A 26,528-nucleotide genomic window follows, 5' to 3' on the forward strand; every position below is an offset into this window, starting at 1 on the left:
GCCAACTCGTATGGCACTAGAAGGAGCCGTAGAGGGCAAAAATGTTACGGGAAAGCAAGAGATTGGAATACGTACAACTAATAACTCAGATGAATAGGTTGGCACATGACAGGCAGTCGTGGCGCGCAGCATCGAACCACTGAAAAGACTGATGTTGGGGGGAAGAAAAAAAATTAAGAAGAGCTTGATGACAAAACCAGCCTTTTAGGATCATCAGCCTTCTGACTAGTATGATGCAGCCACTGACTTACTTCCTCACCCGTTCCTATCTCTTCGTGCTAGATTACTGCTTATACGCAACATTGTCAACTATTTTTTGGAGTTTATTCCATATTTGTCATCCCCTACTTTTTTTCTTTTTTTTTTTTTTTGCCCTGTAGTGTTCGCTTTGGTACCGTGGAACTTATTTCCTGATGAGTTAGATGCTGCGCAGAATATGATGGCCGGTGCGCCGCCACCAATTTTGCGTCGGAAGTGCTGGGTGAGTCCATTCGTTTATTCCGAAGGGGAGACCAACATTGTTTGCCCTCTGGTTAGTGCCACGCTGCGATGACAGAATCGAAGTGCAGGCCCTGCCAATCTTTCTCAAACGATTTTACAGAACTATTCGGTAAAAAAAAATTATTTTTCTGTTGCTTTTGGCTTTATATGGCAGCTTCATGATGACATATTCATGTTTTCGTTAATTGTCAGAGACATAGTGATATTTGCAATTGAGTAAAAGACTGCGCGAAAATCGAAAAAGCTTGGAATGAAAGATAAGGGGTCGCTCGATTTTGCATTTGGAGCATTTTTTGCAAATGTTTCTGCATACGAAATATAGCTAACATATTGAATTTTTCTTCATACTTCAGTGGATTTCCGTATCTGTCATCAATATCGAGGCAACTGATCATATGTAGCTCACTCATTTGCGATCGCGATAAAGCCAGAAGTGGACGCGTGGTTTAGGGCGCCATGTAATGAATTGTGCGGTCCCTCCCGCTGGAGGTTCGAGTCCTCCCTCGGGCGTGTGTGTGTGTGTGTGTGTGTGTGTGTGTGTGTGTGTGTGTGTGTGTGTGTGTGTGTGTGTTTTGTTCTTAGCATAAGTTACTTTACGTAGTGTGTAAGCCTAGGGACCAACGTCCTCAGCAGTTTGGTCCCTTAGCAATTCACAGACATCTGAAATACCCGTAACATTCCTCATATATCATAAACGGTTTCAGATATCGAAACGAGATTTTGGCGAATTATAGCACGAAAGGAAGAGAGTATTTTTCCTTGTAGTTCTTACGCGAAACTTCATTATCTACCGTTGTATTCCGCTAACTGCAGACTTTTGAGATGAAAGAATGTAATTTTTAAGGGCCATCGAAACTGATGAAATGAGAACTATTGTGGGTTTTGCAACAATCTAAGTGAAGACATTACACGTTCATTTTTGTACCGAGGATGTGCTTTTAAATAAGCTATTGACTGTAGAAGAATTCTCTCGCAAATGCGGTTGCAGAACATGTTAGTGAGCTAACACCATGTACCAGGTGTACCGGTATGAAATGAGCGTTAAGATACAAATGTGTCGATAGGGAACATTTGTTGTGAACGAGCCTCAATTTTTTTTTTTTGTTTGCTTGGTATAACATCTGTCAAAGATATTTAGTATACATCAAGTAATGGAACAAACAGCATCATATGTTTTCATCGAGTTAACAATGTCGAATTTTGTACCAGAATGTGATGATTTGCGGAAAGTATTAATTTTTTGTTTTCATTTGAAAAAAAGTGCTGCAGAGTCGCATCGAATGCTTGTCGAGGCATATGGTGATGATGCTCTATCTGAAGCAACATGCAGAAGATGGTTTCAACGGTTCAGAAATAATGATTTTGGTGTAAGAAATGAAGAACGTGGAAGATCACCAAAAAAGTTCGAAGACGCCGAATTACAAGCAATATTGGATCAAGATGATATTTTGAGTCAGAAGCAAACGGCAGCAATGCTAAATGTTGCACAACAAACAATTTCTGACCGTTTGAAAGCTATGGGAAAGATCCAAAAGTGTGGAAAATGGGTGCCACATGAATTGAATGAAAGACAGATGGAAAAACGAAAAACCATTTGTCAAATTTTGTTTCAAAGACATCAAAGGAAATCAATTTTGCATTGAATTGTTACTGGCGATGAAAAATGGATTTATTTTAAAAATCCTAAACGGGAAAAATAATGGGTTCATCCGGGACAACCATCAACATCGACTGCAAAACCAGATCGATTCGGCAAGAAGACAATGCTCTGTGTTTGGTGGGATCAGAAAGGTGTGGTGTATCATGGGCTTCTGAAACCCGGTCAAACTGTGAATACTAATCGCTACAGACAACAAATGATCAATTTGAACTATGCATTGATCGAAAAATGACCAGAATGGGCCAGAAGACATGGCAAAGTAATTTTTTTACACGACAATGCACCTGCACACAAAGCAAAACTGGTTCAGGATACAATCAAAACACTTGGCTGGAAGCTGCTACCGCACCCACTGTAGTCACCAGACTTGGCTGCTTCCGACTACCATTTGTTTTCATCAATGGGACACGCATTGGCTGAGGAACACTTCGATTCCTTCGAAGAAGACGAAAATTGGGTGACTGATTGGTTTGCTTCAAAAGACGGACATTTCTATTGGCGTGGTGTCCACCAATTGTGAGAAAGGTGGTCAAAATGTATAGAAAGCAATGGTCAGTACTTTGAATAAATTGTTTTTACTTTTCAATTCAAAATTTGTGTTTCATTTTCACAAAAAAAAAGTTAATTTCATACCGGTACACCTGGTAAACTCAGTTGTGTTTTGGCAAAAGAAGGAAGTTTTAAAATGGCAACAGGAGAAATATAGGTGTTAATCAAAATTCGCCGCACATGACGCTTCTCTGAAAATTACAAGTGGTTAAAAAGCCAGGCGAAAATAAACCGCTGCTTTTTTTTTTTTTTTTTTTTACATTTTCAGCGGAATTCTTTTCAGATAATAACCAGAGCAGAGATGACAGGAGATGTTTTTGAATGGCAAGTGTGGGCGTGGTGATGCTCCACTTAATAATTACAATAAACGTGAGCACAGGCTTCTGCTTAGAACGGCGCTTCCCCTCCAGCGCTCGTCATTTCCCCTACAGCACTTGCCCGCAAACCCCCCCCCCCCTCCCCCACAAATACTACCGCCCTCTCCGCGCTTGCCCTGCCGACTGCGCATCAACCGGCCACGTTATTCTGCGCGCACTCTTAACACGTGCCCCATTACCGTGTCTCCTCTTCTAGTCGGTGTCACAGCTGCAGGTCGCGAGATGGATGATCTGGTGCCCACGCCACCTGTAGTCGTCGGCTGGATCCGCGCTGCGTCGCTGGCCCGCACTGCCCACGGCCGCCTGCCGCGTGCGACGCCTGTCCGACATGACATATCGACTTGGCCGCGGGGTGCCGGATCAGCGGCAGCTACGCGGCGCGATGAGACGCCTATCCTGATTAATAACTCGCTGCCTGCCAGCTGTCACCCGCTCCCGCAGTCCATCGTAATTAAGTCGACTGGCGGGCGCGCTATCGGCCACAGGTCTCTCACCACTCTGCTATTAGTCAAATGCTGTTAGTGCGTACCGCAGTGCTACTTGCGTATCTGCCACCTCCATGTCTCATATCTATGACAGCGATGGACGAAGACGTGTCGATTGCAGAGACTACGGACAAGCTAAGGTTTAGCAGCTCCGCCACAAGCGGTGGCACAGGTAGTTTTCAAGAAGGGTCGTCGAACAGATGCGCAAAACTATAGACCTATACCTCTGACGCCGATCTGCTGTAGAATTTTAGAACATGTTTTTTGCTCGCGTATCATGTCATTTCTGGAAAGCCAGAATCTGCTCTGTAGGAATCAACATGGGTTCCGGAAACAGCGATCGTGTGGGACCCAACTTGCTTTATTTGTTCATGAGACCGAGAAAAAATTAGATACAGGCTCCCAGGTAGATGCTATTTTCCTTGACTTCCGGAAGGCGTTCGATACAGTTCCGCACTGTCGCCTGATAAACAAAGTAAGAGCCTACGGAATATCAGACCAGCTGTGTGGCTGGATTGAAGAGTTTTTAGCAAACAGAACACAGCATTTTGTTATCAACGGAGAGACTTCTACAGACGTTAAAGTAACCTCTGGCGTGCCACAGGGAAGCGTTATGGGACCATGTTGTTGTTGTTGTTGTGGTCTTCAGTCCTGAGACTGGTTTGATGCAGCTCTCCATGCTACTCTATCCTGTGCAAGCTTCTTCATCTCCCAGTACTTACTGCAACCTACATCCTTCTGAATCTGCTTAGTGTATTCATCTCTTGGTCTCCATCTACGATTTTTACCTTCCACACTGCCCTCCAATGCTAAATTTGTGATCCCTTGATGCCTCAAAACATGTCCTACCAACCGATCCCTTCTTCTAGTCAAGTTGTGCCACAAACTTCTCTTCTCCCCAATCCTATTCAATACCTCCTCATTAGTTACGTGATCTACCCACCTTATCTTCAGCATTCTTCTGTAGCACCACATTTCGAAAGCTTCTATTCTCTTCTTGTCCAAACTAGTTATCGTCCATGTTTCACTTCCATACATGGCTACACTCCATACAAATACTTTCAGAAATGACGTTCTGACACTTAAATCTATACTCGATGTTAACAAATTCCTCTTCTTGAGAAACGCTTTCCTTGCCACTGCCAGTCTACATTTTATATCCTCTCTACTTCGACCATCATCGGTTATTTTACTCCCTAAATAGCAAAACTCCTTTACTACTTTAAGTGTCTCATTTCCTAATCTAATTCCCTCAGCATCACCCGACTTAATTTGACTACATTCCATTATCCTCGTTTTGCTTTTGTTGATGTTCATCGTATATCCTCCTTTCAAGACACTGTCCCTTCCGTTCAACTGCTCTTCCAAGTCCTTTGCTGTCTCTGACAGAATTACAATGTCATCGGCAAACCTCAAAGTTTTTACTTCTTCTCCATGAATTTTAATACCTACTCCGAATTTTTCTTTTGTTTCCTTTACTGCTTGCTCAATATACAGATTGAATAACATCGGGGAGAGGCTACAACCCTGTCTCACTCCTTTCCCAACCACTGCTTCCCTTTCATGTACCTCGACTCTTATAACTGCCATCTGGTTTCTGTACAAACTGTAAATAGCCTTTCGCTCCCTGTATTTTACCCCTGCCACCTTCAGAATTTGAAAGAGAGTATTCCAGTTAACATTGTCAAAAGCTTTCTCTAAGTCTACAAATGCTAGAAACGTAGGTTTGCCTTTTCTTAATCTTTCTTCTAAGATAAGTCGTACGGTCAGTATTGCCTCACGTGTTCCAACATTTCTACGGAATCCAAACTGATCTTCCCCGAGGTCGGCTTCTACCAGTTTTTCCATTCGTCTGTAAAGAATTCGCGTTAGTATTTTGCAGCTGTGACTTATTAAACTGATAGTTCGGTAATTTTCACATCTGTCAACACCTGCTTTCTTTGGGATTGGAATTATTATATTCTTCTTGAAGTCTGAGGGTATTTCGCCTGTCTCATACATCGTGCTCACCAGATGGTAGAGTTTTGTCATGACTGGCTCTCCCGAGGCCATCAGTAGTTCAAATGGAATGTTGTCTACTCCCGGGGCCTTGTTTCGACTCAGGTCTTTCAGTGCTCTGTCAAACTCTTCACGCAGTATCTTATCTCCCATTTCGTCTTCATCTACATCCTCTTCCATTTCCATAATATTGTCCTCAAGTACATCGCCCTTGTATAAACCCTCTATATACTCCTTCCACCTTTCTGCCTTCCCTTCTTTGCTTAGAACTGGGTTGCCATCTGAGCTCTTGATATTCATACAAGTGGTTCTCTTCTCTCCAAAGGTCTCTTTAATTTTCCTGTAGGCAGTATCTATCTTACCCCTAGTGAGACAAGCCTCTACATCCTTACATTTGTCCTCTAGCCATCCCTGCTTAGCCATTTTGCACTTCCTGTCGATCTCATTTTTGAGACGTTTGTATTCCTTTTTGTCTGCTTCATTTACTGCATTTTTATATTTTCTCCTTTCATCAATTAAATTCAATATTTCTTCTGTTACCCAAGGATTTCTATTAGCCCTCGTCTTTTTACCTACTTGATCCTCTGCTGCCTTCACTACTTCATCCCTCAGAGCTACCCATTCTTCTTCTACTGTATTTCTTTCCCCCATTCCTGTCAATTGTTCCCTTATGCTCTCCCTGAAACTCTCTACAACCTCTGGTTCTTTCAGTTTATCCAGGTCCCATCTCCTTAAATTCCCACCTTTTTGCAGTTTCTTCAGTTTCAATCTGCAGTTCATAACCAATAGATTGTGGTCAGAATCCACATCTGCCCCAGGAAATGTCTTACAATTTAAAACCTGGTTCCTAAATCTCTGTCTTACCATTATATAATCTATCTGATACCTTTTAGTATCTCCACTATTCTTCCAGGTATACAACCTTCTTTTATGATTCTTGAACCAAGTGTTGGGTATGATTAAGTTATGCTCTGTGCAAAATTCTACAAGGCGGCTTCCTCTTTCATTTCTTCCCCCCAATCCATATTCACCTACTATATTTCCTTCTCTCCCTTTTCCTACTGACGAATTCCAGTCACCCATGACTATTAAATTTTCGTCTCCCTTCACTACCTGAATAATTTCTTTTATCTCGTCATACATTTCATCTATTTCTTCATCATCTGCAGAGGTAGTTGGCATATAAACTTGTACTACTGTAGTAGGCATGGGCTTTGTGTCTATCTTGGCCACAATAATGCGTTCACTATGCTGTTTGTAGTAGCTAACCCGCACTCCTATTTTTTTATTCATTATTAAACCTACTCCTGCATTACCCCTATTTGATTTTGTATTTATAACCCTGTAATCACCTGACCAAAAGTCTTGTTCCTCCTGCCACCGAACTTCACTAATTCCCACTATATCTAACTTTAACCTATCCATTTCCCTTTTTAAATTTTCTAACCTACCTGCCCGATTAAGGGATCTGACATTCCACGCTCCGATCCGTAGAACGCCAGTTTTCTTTCTCCTGATAACGACGTCCTCCTGAGTAGTCCCCGCCCGGAGATCCGAATGGGGGACTATTTTACCTCCGGAATATTTTACCCAAGAGGACGCCATCATCATTTAATCATACAGTAGAGCTGCATGTCCTCGGGAAAAAATTACGGCCGTAGTTTCCCCTTGCTTTCAGCCGTTCGCAGTACCAGCACAGCAAGGCCGTTTTGGTTAATGTCACAAGGCCAGATCAGTCAATCATCCAGACTGTTGCCCCTGCAACTACTGAAAAGGCTGCTGCCCCTCTTCAGGAACCACATGTTTGTCTGGCCTCTCAACAGATACCCCTCCGTTGTGGTTGCACCTACGGTACGGCCATCTGTATCGCTGAGGCACGCAAGCCTCCCCACCAACGGCAAATGGGACCATTGCTTTTCACAATATATATAAATGACCTAGTAGATAGTGTCGGAAGTTCCATGCGGCTTTTCGCGGATGATGCTGTAGTATACAGAGAAGTTTCAGCACTAGAAAATTGCAGCGAAATGCAGGAAGATCTGCAGCGGATAGGCACTTGGTGCAGGGAGTGGCACCTGACCCTTAACGTAGGCAAATGTAATGTATTGCGAATACATACAAAGAAGGATCCCTTATTGTATGATTATATGATAGCGGAACAAACACTGGTAGCAGTTACTTCTGTAAAATATCTGGGAGTATGCGTACGGAACGATTTGAAGTGGAATAATCATATAAAATTAATTGTTGGTAAGGCGGGTGCCAGGTTGAGACTCATTGGGAGGGTCCTTAGAAAATGTAGTCCATCAACAATGGAGGTGGCTTACAAAACACTCGTTCGACCTATACTTGAGTATTGCTCATCAGTGTGGGATCCGTACCAGATCGGGTTGACGGAGGAGATAGAGAAGATCCAAAGAAGAGCGGCGAGTTTCGTGACAGGGTTATTTGGTAAGCGTGATAGCGTTACGGAGATGTTTAGCAAACTCAAGTGGCAGACTCTGCAAGAGAGCCGCTCTGCATCGCGGTGTAGCTTGCTGTCCAGGTTTCGAGAGGGTACGTTTCTGGATGAGGTATCGAATACATTGCTTCCCCCTACTTATACCTCCCGAGGATATCACGAATGTAAAATTAGAGAGATTCGAGCGCGCACGGAGGCTTTCCGGCAGTCGTTCTTCCCGCGAACCATACGCGACTGGAACAGAAAAGGGAGGTAATGACAGTGGCACGTAAAGTGCCCTCCGACACACACCGTTGGGTGGCTTGCGGAGTATAAATGTAGATGTAGATGAACTACGCTGTATTACCGGCGCACAGTAGGCGGGTGTCGGCTCTCTTCGGGCAGTCACCTCAGCGCCACAGCCGCTGGATTCTGGAGTACGACGTCGGCCCGCTCAGACTCGGCCACATTCGTCGCCTCCTCCTGCTGTGATGCTTTGTTAGCAGTGCTACACAAGTGATGCACCTCTAAACATTTCCTCTGGTCATCTGTTCTGTCGGGGCCTATGTCGCATGGCACACACTGAACGAACAACTTTTGAAAACGCATAATATCACAGAAAGTAAATTTTTTAGGAAAAGTGAATAATTTATTCCGCAAAAAGTATTTTACTAATTTTTTTGGACCTTCACAAAATATTCAGGTACGATTGCCGATAAAACGTGCTTATTACAAGGTAAAACTTTTGTTTCACTTTGAACATATGACGGCTTATGTGATGGACTAAATGCGGTTCGTTCTGTTCTATTGGACAAAATGACTTATCGTGTAAGCTATTACGGACATAACTCATTCTGACTTATTTCAGAAACATAGAAACGGTAAATATTTTTTTTTAAATTCAATGAAGAATTTTACCACAGAAACAAAAACATAAATGTGCTCCATTTCCAATTTCCGTATAATGTTCACAGTTTTCCAAGAACAATCAAAAACAGTATCTTGGGCAGTAAGTTTCTTACATAAAAGGCTGATAATTTCGATTAAAAACTTCTTTATTTTCTCTCCAATTTTTTCAAAATCTGTGGCTTGGTAGTTTTTCGACATCATATTTCTTTCTTGGTTAATCCTGTTCATAGATGGCACTTTGGATATACGAGGTGCATTCAAGTTCTAAGGCCTCCGATTTTTTTTCTAATTAACTACTCACCCGAAATCGATGAAACTGGCGTTACTTCTCGACGTAATCGCCCTGCAGACGCACACATTTTTCACAACGCTGACGCCATGATTCCATGGCAGCGGCGAAGGCTTCTTTAGGAGTCTGTTTTGACCACTGGAAAATCGCTGAGGCAATAGCAGCACGGCTGGTGAATGTGCGACCACGGAGAGTGTCTTTCATTGTTGGAAAAAGCCAAAAGTCACTAGGAGCCAGGTCAGGTGAGTAGGGAGCATGAGGAATCACTTCAAAGTTGTTACCACGAAGAAACTGTTGCGCAACGTTAGCTCGATGTGCGGGTGCGTTGTCTTGGTGAAACAGCACACGCGCAGCCCTTCACAGACGTTTTTGTTGCAGTGCAGGAAGGAATTTGTTCTTCAAAACATTTTCGTAGGATGCACCTGTTACCGTAGTGCCCTTTGGAACGCAATGGGTAAGGATTACGCCCTCGCGGTCGCAGAACATGGACACCATCATTTTTTCAGCACTGGCGGTTACCCGAAATTGTGGCGGTGAATCTGTGTGCTTCCATTGAGCTGACTGGCGCTTTGTTTCTGGATTGAAAAATGGCATCCACGTCTCATCCATTGTCACAACCGACGAAAAGAAAGTCCCATTCGTGCTGTCGTTGCACGTCAACATTGCTTGGCAACATGCCACACGGGCAGCCGTGTGGTCGTCCGTCAGCATTCGTGGCACCCACCTGGATGACACTTTTCGCATTTTCAGGTCGTCATGCAGGATTGTGTGCACAGAACCCACAGAAATGCCAACTCTGGAGGCGATCTGTTCAACAGTCATTCGGCGATCCCCCAAAACATTTCTCTCCACTTTCTCGATCATGTCGTCAGACCGACTTGTGGGAGCCCGAGGTTGTTTCGGTTTGTTGTCACACGATGTTCTGCCTTCATTAAACTGTCGCACCCACGAATGCACTTTCGACACATCCATAACTCCATCATCACATGTCTCCTTCAACTGTTGATGCATTTCAATTGGTTTCATACCATGCAAATTCAGAAAACGAATGATTGCATGCTGTCCAAGTAAGGAAAACGTCGCCATTTTAAGTATTTAAAACAGTTCTCATTCTCGCCGCTGGCGGTAAAATTCCATCAGCTGTACGGTGCTGCCATCTCTGGGATGTATTGACAATGAACGCGGCCTCATTTTAAAACAATGCGCACGTTTCTATCTCTTTCCAGTCCGGAGAAAAAAAATCGGAGGCCTTAGAACTAGAATGCACCTCGTACCTGAAACTTTAGTACAGCTATACCTACGTTTGACTATTGGCGAAAAAAAAAAAAAAAACACTCCGAAGAATCGTCAGAAAAGTAGTTGAGGTGAGATTTGATTTTCACATCTATTATCCTCTCGCCTACCATATATTTCTCCAAATGACTCCTTTTCGGATCACTAACCCCATTTACAAGCTTCGAATATTACCAATCTTTCTCCAAAATCTTGTCTTACCAGTTTCTGCATAAACTTCCAGGTATCCGTTTGGCTTCAATATTCCTTAAATGTTATGAAGTTTCTTTTCTACTCAGCCAAATTCTCGGTAAAAATTTTTTTAAATAAAGGCACTGTTCTCGAATCGGTGACGTAAGTACATCTCAGTCACATGCATCTGAGTTATCATTTAGTACAATAGGTAAAAGCCAATGAAAAATACGCATCCACTCTGTTATACTCTCCATCTAAAGAGAAATAGTTTTTTACATCTGTCTTCTTTATTTCTAAGAGATACAATGGGTGAAGAAAAAAATTACAGTGCGTAATAGTGAAAACAGAATACCAATTGAGCACTGTTGGTCGGTTAAAAGGTTTCACTTCAGACCAGCATTCTTAACAACGTTATTTAACAAAACAAAGTAAAATAAACTGACGCACTTTATGCAGTTTTATTCATTCATGAGAGAGGAAAATATGCTATTTATTGCATTTTCTACTTTCTAGAGCTCTTTTTTAAGGTTCTAAAATACATTTTGATGGGATCTGATTGTAGGAGTGTGTAGAGTGGTTCAGAAAATACTTGACTTCATATTAACTCAGTTTTATTCACCAGTCGTCAATAGGCGTTTCGCAGAGTTGCTCTTCGCATTATCATCAAGTGTGAGACCAAGAACTCCTGGAACTTCACGTGCCAGCTTCCTCTGCTTAATTTGTTTTTTTTTTTTGCTCTTGTTTTACCCCGGATGCGAGGTTCAAATGGCTCTGAGCACTATGGAACTAAACATCTGAGATCATCAGTCCCGTAGAACTTAGAACTACTTAAACCTAACTAACCTGAGAACACCACACACATCCATGCCCGAGGCAGGATTCGAACTACCGACAGTAGCAGTCGTGCGGTTCCAGACTGAAGCGCCTAGAACCGCTCGGTCGCAAAGACCGGCCCGGATGCAAGGACCCGGGTATGTAGGCCGTATTCGTGTTTCATGAACAGTAAATACTGTGACTGTAAAAGGGTTTATTTATTGAAGCAGGTTACAGCACCTGGCTGATCCTAACTTCATCTTACACGTCCTTCATACAGTACCACAGCAGACTCTCGACTGTCATATGTAGAAGCGGAAACAGACACTAAAACGTCACTCTGTACCAAAAGTTCCAATCAATGGAAGTGTGAATATATATCAGCGACAGTATGATTAGAAAGGAATATAAGACTTTAATATCTCGACTATAAGGAGGTCATTAGAGCTGGAGCACAAGAGCGGATTGGGGAAGGACAGTAAGGGAAGTAGACAAATGAATATCTGTATGAGACCAGTAAAGTCTCTGAAATTGTGTCATTCCATTTGTATACTCCGAGTTCACAGCTCTACAATAACTTTATTATTTGAGATATTTTGATAATGCTTTGCACACACATACAAAAACTCAAAAAGTTTTTTTAGACATTCACAAATGTTCGATATGTGCCCCTTTAGTGATTCGGCAGACATCAATGAGTTCGAAAGCATCGTTGATGCGAGCTCGCAGTTCTGGCACGTTTCTTGGTAGAGGAAGTGTAAACACTGAATCTTTCACATAACCCCGCAGAAAGAAATCGCATGGGGTTAAGTCGGGAGAGCGTGGAGGCCATGACATGAATTGCTGATCATGATCTCCACCACGACCGATCCATCGGTTTTCCAATCTCCTGTTTAAGAAATGCCGAACATCATGATGGAAGTGCGGTGGAGCACCATCCTGTTGAAAGATGAAGTCGGCGCTGTCGGTCTCCAGTTGTGGCATGAGCCAATTTTCCAGCATGTCCAGATACACGTGTCATGTAACGTTTTTTTCGCAGAAGAAAAAGGGGCCGTAAACTTTAAACCGCGAGATTGCGCAAAACACGTTAACTTTTGGTGAATAACGAATTTGCTGCACGAATGCGTGAGGATTCTCTGCCGCCCAGATTCGCACATTGTGTCTGTTCACTTCACCATTAAGAAGAAATGTTGCTTCATCACTGAAAACAAGTTTCGCACTGAACGCATCCTCTTCCATGAGCTGTTGCAACTTCGCCGAAAATTCAAAGCGTTTGACTTTGTCATCGGGTGTCAGGGCTTGTAGCAATTGTGAACGGTAAGGCTTCTGCTTTAGCCTCTTCCGTAAGATTTTCCAAACCGTCGGCTGTGGTACGTTTCGCTCCCTGCTTGCTTTATTCGTCGACTTACGCGGGCTACGCGTGAAACTTGCCCGCACGCCTTCAACCGTTTCTACGCTCACTGCAGGCCGACCCGTTGATTTCCCCTTACAGAGGCATCCAGAAGCTTTAAACTGCGCATACCATCGCCAAATGGAGTTAGCAGAATGTTGAACTTCGTCCTGAAGTGTCGTTGCACTGTTATGACTGACTGATGTGAGTGCATTTCAAGCACGACATACGCTTTCTCGGCTCCTGTCGCCATTTTGTCTCACTGCGCTCTCGAGCGCTCTGGCGGCAGAAATCTGATGTGCGGCTTCAGCCGAACAAAACTTTATGAGTTTTTCTACGTATCTGTAGTGTGTCGTGACCATATGTCAATGAATGGAGCTACAATGAATTTATGAAATCGCTTCCATCATTTGTAATAGCCCTATATATATATATGCTGCGAGTGAAAAATTTGCACCGAGGCCGGAAATGGAACGCGGCTCTCCTGCTTATTTAGCCACTAGGCCACCTTGGCATAGCGGTTCACCCAACTGCACAGAATATACGCCTCCCTCCCCAATCCAAATTCTCACTGCCGCGTCGGTCTGCTTGACGGCAGAGAGTTGGGATCGAAGAGGGAGGCGTATATTCTGTGCAGTTGGGTGAACCCCTATGCCAAGGTGGCCTAGTGGCTAAAGCACCTGCCCAATAAGCAGGAGAGCCGCGTTCCATTTCCGGCCTCGGTGCAAATTTTTCACTCGCCGCTTCAGTCTATATACAGAAAAGGCAAGGGAATTGGTCGTATGCATCTTCAGGGAAACACTGCGGTATTTGCCTTCAACTATTCAGTCTCCTCAGTCTTTATATGGAAAATCTGCTACATCCAACTTTTACTTTTTACTAGGGGATTCTGTAAATTTGTTGGGCCTGATCGTAGCGTATAGTGTACACCAAGTGCTTTCTTTGCATCACTTGTTTTTGTTTCTGCAAGCTCCCGGTAGGTTTCAGAATGGCTTCGATAAATAACGAATATTTCTCTTTGTTTTTAGAAATTTTGAACTAGAATGTACTTTGTAATATGCTGATAAACCCACACTATCCCATACTTTTTTTTCGATGTAGCGCTGAGTACGAGACCACACAGCAATCGAATTTTTGTGTTTTTTATATTGTATAAACATAATATTTTAGATTATATCATTATATGGTATGAGATGTTCAAATATCGGTCGCCAAAAGTAGATCAATGCAACTCTCAAAAATTCTTGAAGAAATCATCTTCGAAGTTTTCCTAGAACCATTAATACACCAAAGTGGTGGGCCCTTTTCAAAAGAACCATCCCGACATTTGGCTTAACTGACTTAAGCGATGTAGAGAAATAGCGGGAAAGCTGAATATGGATGGCCAGCGAGATCAGGAACCGCTGTCCTAGCCCATAGGAGTCCACCATCTCACCACTGCACCACCGTGCTCGGTTTTATAACTGGGAATAATAAATGTGGAAAGGTTACGCCAGATATTGTGCGTCTTTATGAAATACGTTTTCGATTCTATAGAGGGGTGATATTGCTCAACGGGGACAAACTGCAAGAAACGACCCTTGAGCAAAAAAGGGTCATATGGCCGGAAATGTGTTCCAAGGGAGGTACATCCACTTGAAGGTGGAGATATGATCTTTGACAGAGGCTTCGGTATCAGCACCAGGCAGCTAGCCCCCCAGCATGGGCTAAGCCAGACGACCATACGGAACATTCTTCATGACAAGAACTACTATCAGTATCACATACAACGCGTATAGGCATCACTTACGGTCTTGCCTCCGGGGTAGGGATGGGGAAAACAGACAGGTTAAAACCGATACAGGTAATTCATTCTGAGTAATAGTGTTTTTCAGAATTTGTTTGGTCTCCATTACAACAGTTGGTTTTACTTTATACTAATAACTGGATGAAAAGAACTGAAAGATCAATCAGCTGTAGCAGCAACGCTAAAATGTTTGGTTTTCAAATAATCCTTTTTTAAAGAAAGAGAAATTTTTATTCGTAAAATTCGTAATACTGCTTTATGATAGGAAACAGGAAAAGCGAATCGTGCTATTTTAACAACAATGACGACAGAAACGAGCGACAAACACGGGGCATAAAAGCTAATACAGCAATGCCAAGAGAATGATGTACCTGTTATCATGTGGCGGCGTCTCTTAGATGGTATGCGTGTGCATGCAGTATACATAACTTGCTATGGCTGTTGATAAAATATCGACAGATCAGTACTTCTACGAAAAGATATTGCATATCGGTGATACTGTTTTGCACCGATATACAGGGTGCTCCACTGATCGTGTCCGGGCCAAATATCTCACGAAATAAGCGTCAAACGAAAAAACTACAAAGAACGAAACTCGTCTAGCTTGAAGGGAGAAACCAGATGGCGCTACGGTTGACCTGCTAGATGGCGCTGCCATAGGTCAAACGGATATCAACTGCGTTTTTTTAAATAGGAACACCCATTTCTTGTAAAATATTCGTATAGTACGTAAAGAAATATGAATGTTTTAGTTGGACCATTTTTTTCGCTTCGTGATAGATGGCGCTGTAATAGTCACAAACATATGGCCGCTATTTTAGACGAACAGTTGGTAACAGGTAGGCTTTTTAAATTAAAATACAGGACGTAGGTACGTTTGAACATTTTATTTCGGTTGTTCCAATGTGATTCATATACCTTTGTGAACTTATCATTTCTGAGAACGCAAACGCATGCTGTTACAGCGTGATTACCTGTAAATACCACATTAATGCAATAAATGATCAAAATTATGACCGACAACCTCAATGCATTTGGTAATACGTGTCACGACATTCCTCTCAACAGCGAGTAGTTCGCCTTCCGTAATGTTCGCACATGCATTGACAATGCGCTGTCGCATGTTCTCAAGCGTTGTCGGTGGATCACGATAGCAAATATCCTTCAACTTTCTCCACAGAAAGAAATCCGGGGTCGTCAGATCCGGTGAACGTGCGGGCCATGGTATGGTGCCTCGACGACCAATTCACCTGTCATGAAATATGCTATTTAATACCGCTTCAACCGCACGCGAGCTATGTGACGGACATCCACCATGTTGGAAGTACATCGCCATTCTGTCATGCAGTGAAACATCTTGTACTAACATCGGTAGAACATTACGTAGGAAATCAGCATACGTTGCACCATTTAGATAGCCATCGATAAAATGGGGGCCAATTACCCTTCCTTCCATAATGCCGCAACATACATCAACCCGTCAAGGTCGCTGATGTTCCACTTGTCGCAGCCATCGTGGATTTTCAGTTGCACAATAGTGCATATTATGCCGGTTTGCGTTACCGCTGTTGGTGAACGACGCTTCGTCGCTAAATAGAACGTGTGGAAAAATCTGTCTTCGTCCCGTAATTTCTTTTGTGCCCAGTGGCAGAACTGTACATGACGTTCAAAGTTGTCGCCATGCAATTCCTGATGCATAGAAATATGGTACGGGTGCAATCGATGATGATATGGCATTCTCAACACCGACGTTTCTGAGATTCCCGATTCTCGCCAATTTGTCTGCTACTGATGTGCGGATTAGCCGCGAAAACTTCTAAAACACCTAATTGGGCATCATCATTTGTTGCAGGTCGTGGTTGATGTTTCACATATGGCTGAACATTCCCTGTTTCCTTAAATAACGTAACTATCCGGCGAACGGTCCGGACACTTGGATGATGTCGTCCAGGATACCGAGCAGCATACATAGCACACGCCCAATGGGAATTTTGATCACAATAGCCACACATCAACATGATATCGACCTTTTCCGCAATTGGTAAACGGTCCATTCTAACACGGGTAATGTATCGCGAAGCAAATACCGTCCGCACTGGCGGAATGTTACGTGATATCACGTACTTATGCGTTTGTGACTATTACAGCGCCATCTACCACAAAGCGAAAAAAATGGTCCAACTAAAACATTCCTATTTCTTTACGTACCACATGAATATGTAATAAAAAATGTGGATTCCTATTTAAAGAACGCCTTTGATATCCGTTCGACCTATGACAGCGCCATCTAGCGAGCCATCCGTAGCGCCATATGGTTTTCCCCTTCTAGCTAGACGAGTTTCGTTCTTTGTGGTTTTTTCGTTTGATGCTTATTTCCTGAGATATTTGGCTCAGTCATTATCAATGGACTACCCTGTATAGACGTCAAACTGGCAACATTAAGTGACGATATTTCTATTTTATATTATTTTTTCCGTAAATATTTGGAGTGGTTCTTCTGAACTAGTAGTGGCACATAATTTTCTTTCCACTGTATAAAGGAGTCTTACTACTTTTTGACCTTACATAAAGTCCAGTCTTTCTCTTTTGACTGTATGAAGTAAGTATATGTGGCACAAAAGAAGTAGTCTGCACTACTAGTGTACTATTTCTTCGAGCGGCATTCTTCAAAATCAGTTACTGAAAATGATGAACAAAGATCTAAACGACAAGACTGGTCTTTGCAGTGGGTGGAGACGTGTAAGGGAAAATGCAGACGTAATCGTAACTCGGCGCTGCCAAAAAAAAAAAAAAAATGCAACGGTTAGCTTCACCACGCAATTCTGACAGTAGAACTGCTACATCCCTGGCGTTGGAAAAAAAAAAAACCAACAACAACAACAGGGAAGTCTACATGAAGTGTTCGGAAGAAATCCGATACGTGACGAAACCGAACGGCGGACCCGTTGGAAACCTCATTGCTTCACTTACGTGCAGTTACCATTGTCAGAAAAGTGGTTATCGCCAACCGTAAACGTGAATCGTTTTCCTTTCAATTCTCGCTATAAGGGGGATAGGCAGACAGCTAGCTTGTTTATGTACAGAATATCTGATAATAAATCAGTACTTAAATACAAAGCTCTAAAAGCGAATCTATATTTACAATGTGCAACCTATGTTTTTATAAGCACGTATGTCGATAATACTTCGTCGATATGTCGATATATCGATACGTTATCCAATATATCGAGAACACTTAAGGATGCTTATTTAAAACACGATGTATCGGATTGCCGATATTTTTAAAAATATCAACAGTCCTAGGACTTGCCTCACCCAGTCTATATGGTAGTTTCACACTGGCGTCGTCGGACATCGATTGCGTAACAGAATGGCACCACCCCTAGTCTGGAAGTATTTTACGAAGTGCGATATCAATGAAGCACTACGCTCCATTTGCTTTAAAAGATTAAAAACGGGAGGAGCCACAAGAAACTTGTGAGATAATATAGGGAGAAAACTTAAGACTTAACGTTTCATTCATACGTACAACAAAAATAGAAATCAGCTGATGTGCCTTTTTCTACATAATATGCTTTCATCTGCTTGCAGCCCTTGAAAACGAACAAATTAACACGAAAAATACAGTTCAACCACAGTTTCCACTCTTTAGCACTAACTATCCTGAATGTCCAAACAGTGATGTGATTCCCGATTGCAACATGATTTATGAGCGGAGTTTCAAAGAATTAGAATCGATAGGAAAATACTGGTGATTTCTTGTAGCAGGCTACCACATATCACTTTTCCCAGAAAAGCAGCGAACGGTGCATGGACTAATTTTCTTTTATTTACCTATTTAACTTAATATTTTGATTCCATGCATCTTACAACTAAGGCAGTCAAAGTTTTTCAGTCTTCGTTCGATTTCAACGTTCATTATACGAAATAATAGAAACAAAAAAATCGGTTATTTCGGAAACCGGTTACAATGTTAAGTCTTAATAGTCCGGTTAAACTGGCGTTGAAAAAAAAAACGAAAACCGGCTGTTTCTGTGATAACTGCTACCTCTACGCCGTGGCGACGGTTTGATGACCAGGCTGCTAAGATTTCTGTCATACATCCAACTCATAAATGAGGTCATCTTTCTGAGGGGCGGTATCGGCACCTCCACAACTCCCACCTGTAGGCTACGAAGATTCCCCAAGGTATGGTGGCTGCGAATTATCAGCACCACTTCAGCCTTAACGTAAGGGTGGGTCGACCGCTACGTGAGAACAGTCATCTTCCGACAACGCTTTACAGGCGAGGCATATCTGCATTTAGCCGGCCGCTGTGGCCGTGCGGTTCTAGGCGCTTCAGTCTAGAACCGCGTGACCGCTACGGCCGCAGCTTCGAATCCTGCCTCAGGCATGGATGTGTGTGATGTCCTTAGGTTAGTTAGGTTTAAGTAGTTCTAAGTTCTAGGGGACTGATGACCACAGATGTTAAGTCCCATAGTGCTCAGAGCCATTTTAGACCTATATTCGGATGGTGGCCCTCATTCCGGACAGGTGGGTGTTTGCTCCCTGGGGCAGCGCTGCCGATGCGAGAACTAGCTGAAATCCTTGTGCTTCCGCAGTTTTTGTGTCCTCCTAACTGCTAAGCGCATCAGTCGCCTTTTGTGCTCGTAGTTGATTTTTTTCTTCATCTCTTACATTTGAATCTATTATTTTGTAGACACAATGTAAGGATCTCGGTAAGTACTTTGGTATTGTAGTCTTATTTATTAGTGATATACTTAAAGGGCTCCGGAACGCCCCATAGTTGCAATGTTAAAATAACGCTTATAAATTACATCTTTCCTCACAAAGTATTTGAGGTAGGAAGTTGAACTTTTTACAGATTATTTATTGGAATATGGGCTACAACTTAACACAGGGATTTTACAAAATTTTAGTTCAGTTATTAAAGATGATTTTTTTTCAATTGTAAGGAAAATTCACAACATTTTTTTTGCAATTTTTTATTTATGTATTCAAAAATATACAGTTTTTTGGAAAAAGGCTGTGTTAAATTATGCAGAAGGTACTGTGTAACATTTACTGAAAGTTTGAAACAAATATGTTTGGAAGATCCTTAGAAAACATGTAATTAGTATGAGAAAATAAAAGTTTTGGGAATCGAGCAACAAAGATTGGATTAACTTTTTAGTGCATTCCAGGTCCATAGGATGGATTATCTTCATCCTCTGCAAACTCCTCCTCCAGCTTCCTCTTGTTCCTCCTCCTGTTTACTCTTGCTCGTATTTCTAGACTCTTTACAGCCCTGTCTGCAGCCCGAAGGCGTTCCTTGTCTAAAGCAAGCATCGCTCGTACCATGTTAGAACCTATCTTCATTCCCATATTTCTAAATACCTTGCACCTTACAATGTTGCCATCATTGAAAGTCGCAACAGCATCATACACACCAAAGTGAAGTGTTTCTATTCCAACAAATTCAGTCTTGGGGATTCTCGACCATATAACACTATTTACACTTTCATTGGGGTTTTGAGTTTTTCCGTGAATACACTTTTTCAACAGTTTAGTTATTATTATTATTATTATTATTATTATTAATTATTATTAATAATAATTATTATTAATAATAATTATTAATAATAATTATAATTATAATTATTAATAATTATTATTAATAATTGGTTAATAATAACACCATTTGACAGCAGTTTAACAGCGCCACAGTGGGTCACACCCATGTAGAACACATTTCAAAAAATATTTAAAAATAGTTGTAGTCTTCGGAATTGAATAAATTATATATCTATTAAAAGGTAATAGTCTGCAGATTCAGAAAACGCAAAAAAGTAAAAATTGAACATTTCATGATTTTGAGCCTTTCCGGAGCCTCTTAATGCAACTTATGAGTAGCTTCTAAAAATAAAAATTCATTACATGTTTCCGAAGCTCAGCCAACTTTTTCAAATGGTACACGTGCCTAATCTCGGTATTGTCAGGGCACCGAATTTCGTACAGCACAAAAGCGTACAGGCCGACCTTGTCTGCTGACTGACAAGACACCCCAGACAGTTGAAGGAGGTCGTATTGAGTAATAGGCAGACATCTATCCAGACCATCACACAAGAATTCCAAACTGCATCAGGATCCGCTGCAAGTACTATGACAGTTAGGCGGGAGGTGAGAAAACTTGGATTTCATGGTCGAGCGGCTGCTCATCAGCCACATATCACTCCGGTAAATGCCAAACGACGCCTCGCTTGGTGTAATGAGGGTAAACAATGGACGATTGAACAGTGGAAAGACATTTTGTGGAGTGACGAATGACGGTACAGAATGTGGCGATTCGATGGCAGCGTGTGGGTATGGCGAATGCCCGGTGAAACTCATCTGCCAGCGTGTGTAGTGCCAGCAGTAACATTCGGAGGCGGTGGTGTTATGGTGTGGGCGTGTTTTTCATGGAGGGGGCTTGCACCCTTTGTTGTTTTGCGTGGCTCTATCACAGCACCTACAATGATGTTTTAAGCACCTTCTTGCTTCCCACTGTTGAAGAGCAACTCGGGGATGGCGATTGCATCTTCCAACACGATCGAGCAACTTTTCATAATGCACGGTCTGTGGCGGAGTGGTTACACGACAATAGCATCCCTGTAATGGACTGGCCTACACAGAGTCCTGACCTGAGTTCTACAGAACACCTTTGGGATGTTTCGTAACGCCGACTTCGTGCTGAGCCTCAACGACCGACAGCGATACCTCTCCTCAGCGCAGCACTCCGTGAAGAATGGGCTGCCATTCCCCAAGAAACCTTCCAGCATCTGATTGAACGTATGCCTGCGAGAGTGGAAGCTGTCAACAAGGTAAAGGGTGAGGCAACACCATACTGAATTCCAGCATTACTGATGGAGGGCGCCACGAACTTATAAGTCATTTTCATCCCTGTGTCCGCATACCTTTAATCACATAGTGTAGATTTCGCTTTTTATTTCTTTTCGGGAGACGGCTGGGATGAAAAGAAAATGTTGGGAAAATAACAATACGACGAAAGAATGGAAACCATTAGAAATAAAGAAATGGGATTTTCAAAGGCGTCCAAAGCATTTCAAGTGCCAAAATCTACGGTTTTAGGTAACGTAAAGATAAGAAACTTGAAAGAGAAACTGGGCTCTAGGACGGGAATAAAATGTGCTTTAGGAAGTGCCTTCAGCTCAAGACAAGCTGAAATGCAGGAGTGCAAGTTTAGAAGAACTGGGAGAATCTTCAAAAAATGGTTCAAATTGCTCAAACTTACTTAAACCTAACTAACCTAAGGACATCACACACATCCATGCCCGAGGCAGGATTCGAACCTGCGACCGTAGCGGTCGCGCGGTCCCAGACTGAAGCGCCTAGAGGAGAATCTTCAAAAATGGGAAAACATCAAAGCAGCCAAGAGGCTAGCCAGAAGGACACAAAGGTGGCTAAAATGAGTAGGCAACAAAGAAAATTGGCATGTGAGTTATCACCTGCTGAGGATTCCGTAAGTTCTGTTTCCCTTGTCACGACAGATGATGAAGACCGCGACCGCGCAGATCACGAATGCTTCTGTTATTCTGTCTTACCGGGAAGACGTATCTGGAGAAGACTGGATAATATGTTTAGGATGTTTGCGACGGGTACATGAACTGTGTGCTGGGACTGAGAAACATAGCTGGAAGACGTACAAATGTGAAAACTGAAAATGATAGCCTCAATGTAGCTGTAAGTGCATCATTACTGTTTTAATATTGGAATATCTCAACATAAATTTTTGTAACTAAACAATAATCCTATAGGCATGCAATTTTGATTTTTCCTTACGAATATCCCTATCCGAAATTAAGAACCACAATATCTGAAATTGCGCACCCTTTTAGTACACTCTCCAAAGTTCACAAGTTTTTTTTCCATAAATTATTAAAATTTTATCTGTCGATTTTCGCTATAAAAGGTAATATATAACCAAAATTTATTATGTTTTACATACGTCAGGCGTTTTCGGAAGCTTTCGGATGATTTTTAACCAACCATACATTTAGATTCTTAGCTATCCGAAAATACGGCATTTTACTCTACAAAGAGAAAATTCCAACTTGCCTGGCGTGTTGTAGGCAACGGCCTTGCCGCAGTGGATGCACCGGTTCCCGTGAGATCACCGAAGTTAAGCGCTGTCGGGCATGGTCGGCACTTGGATGGGTGACCATACAGGCCGCTACGCGCTGTTGCCATTTTTCGGGGTGCACTCAGCCTCGTGATGCCAATTGAGGAGCTACTCGACCGAATAGTAGCGGCTTCGGTCAAGAATCATAACGACCGGGAGAGCGGTGTGCTGACCACACGCCCCTCCTATCCGCATCCTCCACTGAGGATGACACGGCGGTCGGATGCTACCGGTAGGCCACTCGTGACCTGAAGACGGAGTGCTGGCGTGTTCTCATATTGCTTTCAGCCGCTGAACCCTACACTATCAAAAATCTTTTGTCTGCAACTTCATGTGGCTATACCTCCCTTGGAACGCGTTTCCGGCCATGTGTTCTTATGACCTTTTTTTGCTTTTTATCTTCGCATGGATCGTCCCCTGCGATTCGTCCCCATTAAGCAAAATCACCCTGTATAATGCACGGAATGAGGAGAGGGAGCATTTTACTGGTATCTGAGGGGCACCGTTAGCGAAGGAAGGGAATTTATGGACAATGGGGAGGACGGCACGGCATATGAAGACTGACACTGGCTACAAAGCTACGGTCTGGCAGAACTCCAAGACCCTTGGCATAAGAAGCAGAATATTCGTGCAGTTTTTCTATTGAGATATACAGATTATATCGCTATGAGATAAACGTCACGTAAATTAGTCACGCTGCTAAATGCAGCAAAGTTATAAGAACGTATGGAACTTTTTTGTTTCTTCAGTCAGAAGCTTACTTCAAAATAAGCCATTTAAATTATGCCTTTGTAGTCAGTGCTAAGTCACTTCTTCTTCTGATCGTGTATTTTCCTGGCATAAAAATGTATCTTTACGACCATCTCGAGACTCTACGGACGCTAATAGTATCCGAAGTTGGCCAGTGAAAAAACCACGAGGCGATGTCCTGTAAATATAAAAGCTAGTAGCCCTCGCAGTCGATAGCAGACCTATGCGCTGCCGTTACCACAACTAGATGTACAGGTTTTTTGAAGCAGCCGCAGAACTTACGTTTCAGACGCACCAGTGCCGTTGTACGCTGTGGGCGAATCAACATCACCTGCAACAGAACGATATTTTTATGATTCATTCCTGAGTAGTAATACCAGAAAAATATTGTGGCTACTTCACACAATTCCCCCCCCCCCCTTTCTCTCTCTCTCTCTCTCTCTCTCTCTCTCTCTCTCTCCCCTCGTCAGAGCCACACAGCAGATGCTTGTAAAGATTAAGTAAAGTATGCTGCACAAGTCGCTAACGTCAAACTGGGATTATTACTTGTCTTTTGTACGACACTGTTGCTTACATTTTGCGCTAAGATCAAAATGTAAACATGACACTGTTTTTAGACGTTTTGTAATTACTAACAACAATTGTCAATAATCTTTCTTGCCACGGTTTCAGATCAAAATACGTCAAAGTAGGAACAGTTACTTTTCATACCAAGTACCACAAAGGTGTAATTATGGCTATCATACTGGTAAGAGGCGCTTTATGTGTTAGAAAACATCGAGACATGGTGAAATAGCCATAAGTTTACGAGACAAATGCCACATAAATTCGGTAGTGCGCTGCCAGTCAATCGATTGAATGTCTACATATTTAGAGCAACTTTTCCCTGCACATATTTATATTGGGCGTCCCTGCAGGAATGGTCAATATTCAGGATATGACACGAAACATCATTCGAAGCAGAAGAGTACAGTAAATATCTTAAGAGCTATGATCACTTGTTCACCTTCGACACTATAAAACAGACCTCTTCGACTGCAAGCTCTTTCCTTTCCATATTCTGAGAGATGGTAGTATAGAGCAAAAGAAAAAAAATCTAGTTAAGACGGGCTCTAAAGCGCATTGCTTTAAGAGCTATGAACACGTCATCATCATCTTCACCACTGTGGAACACATTTCTTCCACTGAACAAGTGCTCACAGTACTCAAGTTATGCATTCTAGAACCCATGTTCACCAAACCTTCTGCTTCGAATGTCTCGTTCCTGTCGTATCCCTGATACTGGCCATTCCTACTTGGACACACTGTATAGAACAGACTTAAACGTTACTCTTGGACTGTACACATCTGCAAGCCACTGCGATTATTTTGAAGTAGTCACAATATGAAATTACTACTAGTACCTATGACATCGAGAATGATTATGTGCGATAAATATCTTAGTTTACCTTATGATGAACGGAGATTAAAAAAGATTGTACCACAAAGTAAAAATAGAAGAATTTCCTCCCCAAAAATTGGCTGCATGTCTTATATCCCAATTCGAAATTTTTCAGCAAACTGTGACTCTGACGTACTTGGAAACCACATCGGAAGTGCCGCTGCATGATTGATCAAATCAGAGACTCTGAAATATGAGGAAGCGAAGTGCAAAACGTGAAACACAGCGGTGGCTATCCCTTCTTTCTCTACAGCAAAACTTGGCGAAATCTTGACTCTTGTCGCAAGCAGCGAAATGCCCTTGCGTTTATCTCTTCAAAGATTTAAGCATAATTCATTCCAGATGGCTACTACAAATTGCTGAGATGCCTACGAACCGAGTGTACGAAACGCATGGTATTTTTGAACGGTGTCTGTCTGCAGTAGCGATGTAATAGCATCCAAAATCCGTATAACGCTTGTGGGCAATCGTTTATTTACTCCATTCCACAGTCACGTGGCATTGTAGGCAATGTCTTTTACGATGGCGACTAAATAAATAAATAAAGTTCAGCGTATCCGAATGCTCACTGCACACATATTCCTGATGTAAGGTTAGAACGATTATTCTCCAAGAGCTATAAGGTTACACAGTGCAATGAAGCAAGCGTGCCGGTAATAAAACACATCGTACATTGGAGTGTAAAGTGAGAACATTCCTGTATTAGGAAATACATTAAATTCACGATCATTCCCAGGTTATGTTATGTAACTGTCTCATTACAAGGAAATCATAAATGTCGTTGGCATACAACAAAATGACACTACGGTGGGCTGTCAACTTGCCGCATCCGTGTCTCGAAAACACGTCATATGTCCTTGCGGCAACTAAACTCAGCGATGTTAAACTAACGGAACCCGCAAGGTGATATGACAGCAGAAGCATCGAAACGCGTAGTTAACATTAATACACTCCTGGAAATTGAAACAAGAACACCGTGAATTCATTGTCCCAGGAAGGGGAAACTTTATTGACACGTTCCTGGGGTCAGATACATCACATGATCACACTGACAGAACCACAGGCACATAGACGCAGGCAACAGAGCATGCACAATGTCGGCACTAGTACAGTGTATATCCACCTTTCGCAGCAATGCAGGCTGCTATTCTCCCATGGAGACGATCGTAGAGATGCTGGATGTAGTCCTGTGGAACGCCTTGCCATGCCATTTCCACCTGGCGCCTCAGTTGGACCAGCGTTCGTGCTGGACGTGCAGACCGCGTGAGACGACGCTTCATCCAGTCACAAACATGCTCAATGGGCGACAGATCCGGAGATCTTGCTGGCCAGGGTAGTTGACTTACACCTTCTAGAGCACGTTGGGTGGCTCGGGATACATGCGGACGTGCATTGTCCTGTTGGAACAGCAAGTTCCCTTGCCGGTCTAGGAATGGTAGAACGATGGGTTCGATGACGGTTTGGATGTACCGTGCACTATTCAGTGTCCCCTCGACGATCACCAGTGGTGTACGG

The 26,528-nt window shown here is 42.6% G+C and overlaps 1 protein-coding gene and 1 pseudogene across 2 annotated transcripts in view; one reads left to right on the forward strand and one right to left on the reverse strand.

Moving 5' to 3' along the window:
• LOC126165243 (protein-tyrosine sulfotransferase-like) overlaps positions 1 to 26,528 on the reverse strand; it is a 1,037,382-nt gene that overhangs the window by 543,835 nt on the left and 467,019 nt on the right. Inside the window, exon 3 of one of the 2 annotated variants that reach the window (XM_049920304.1) lies at positions 23,868 to 23,903. The gene's annotated coding sequence lies outside the window, so the exon portion shown is untranslated. Of the gene's footprint in view, positions 1 to 23,854; positions 23,904 to 26,528 lie in introns of both variants that reach the window. The other variant, XM_049920303.1, reaches the window with a different exon arrangement.
• Positions 22,772 to 22,889, forward strand: LOC126098409 (5S ribosomal RNA; annotated as a pseudogene).

The sequence above is a fragment of the Schistocerca cancellata genome, chromosome 1, assembly GCF_023864275.1.
Source record: "Schistocerca cancellata isolate TAMUIC-IGC-003103 chromosome 1, iqSchCanc2.1, whole genome shotgun sequence".
Classification (NCBI taxonomy): domain Eukaryota; kingdom Metazoa; phylum Arthropoda; class Insecta; order Orthoptera; family Acrididae; genus Schistocerca; species Schistocerca cancellata.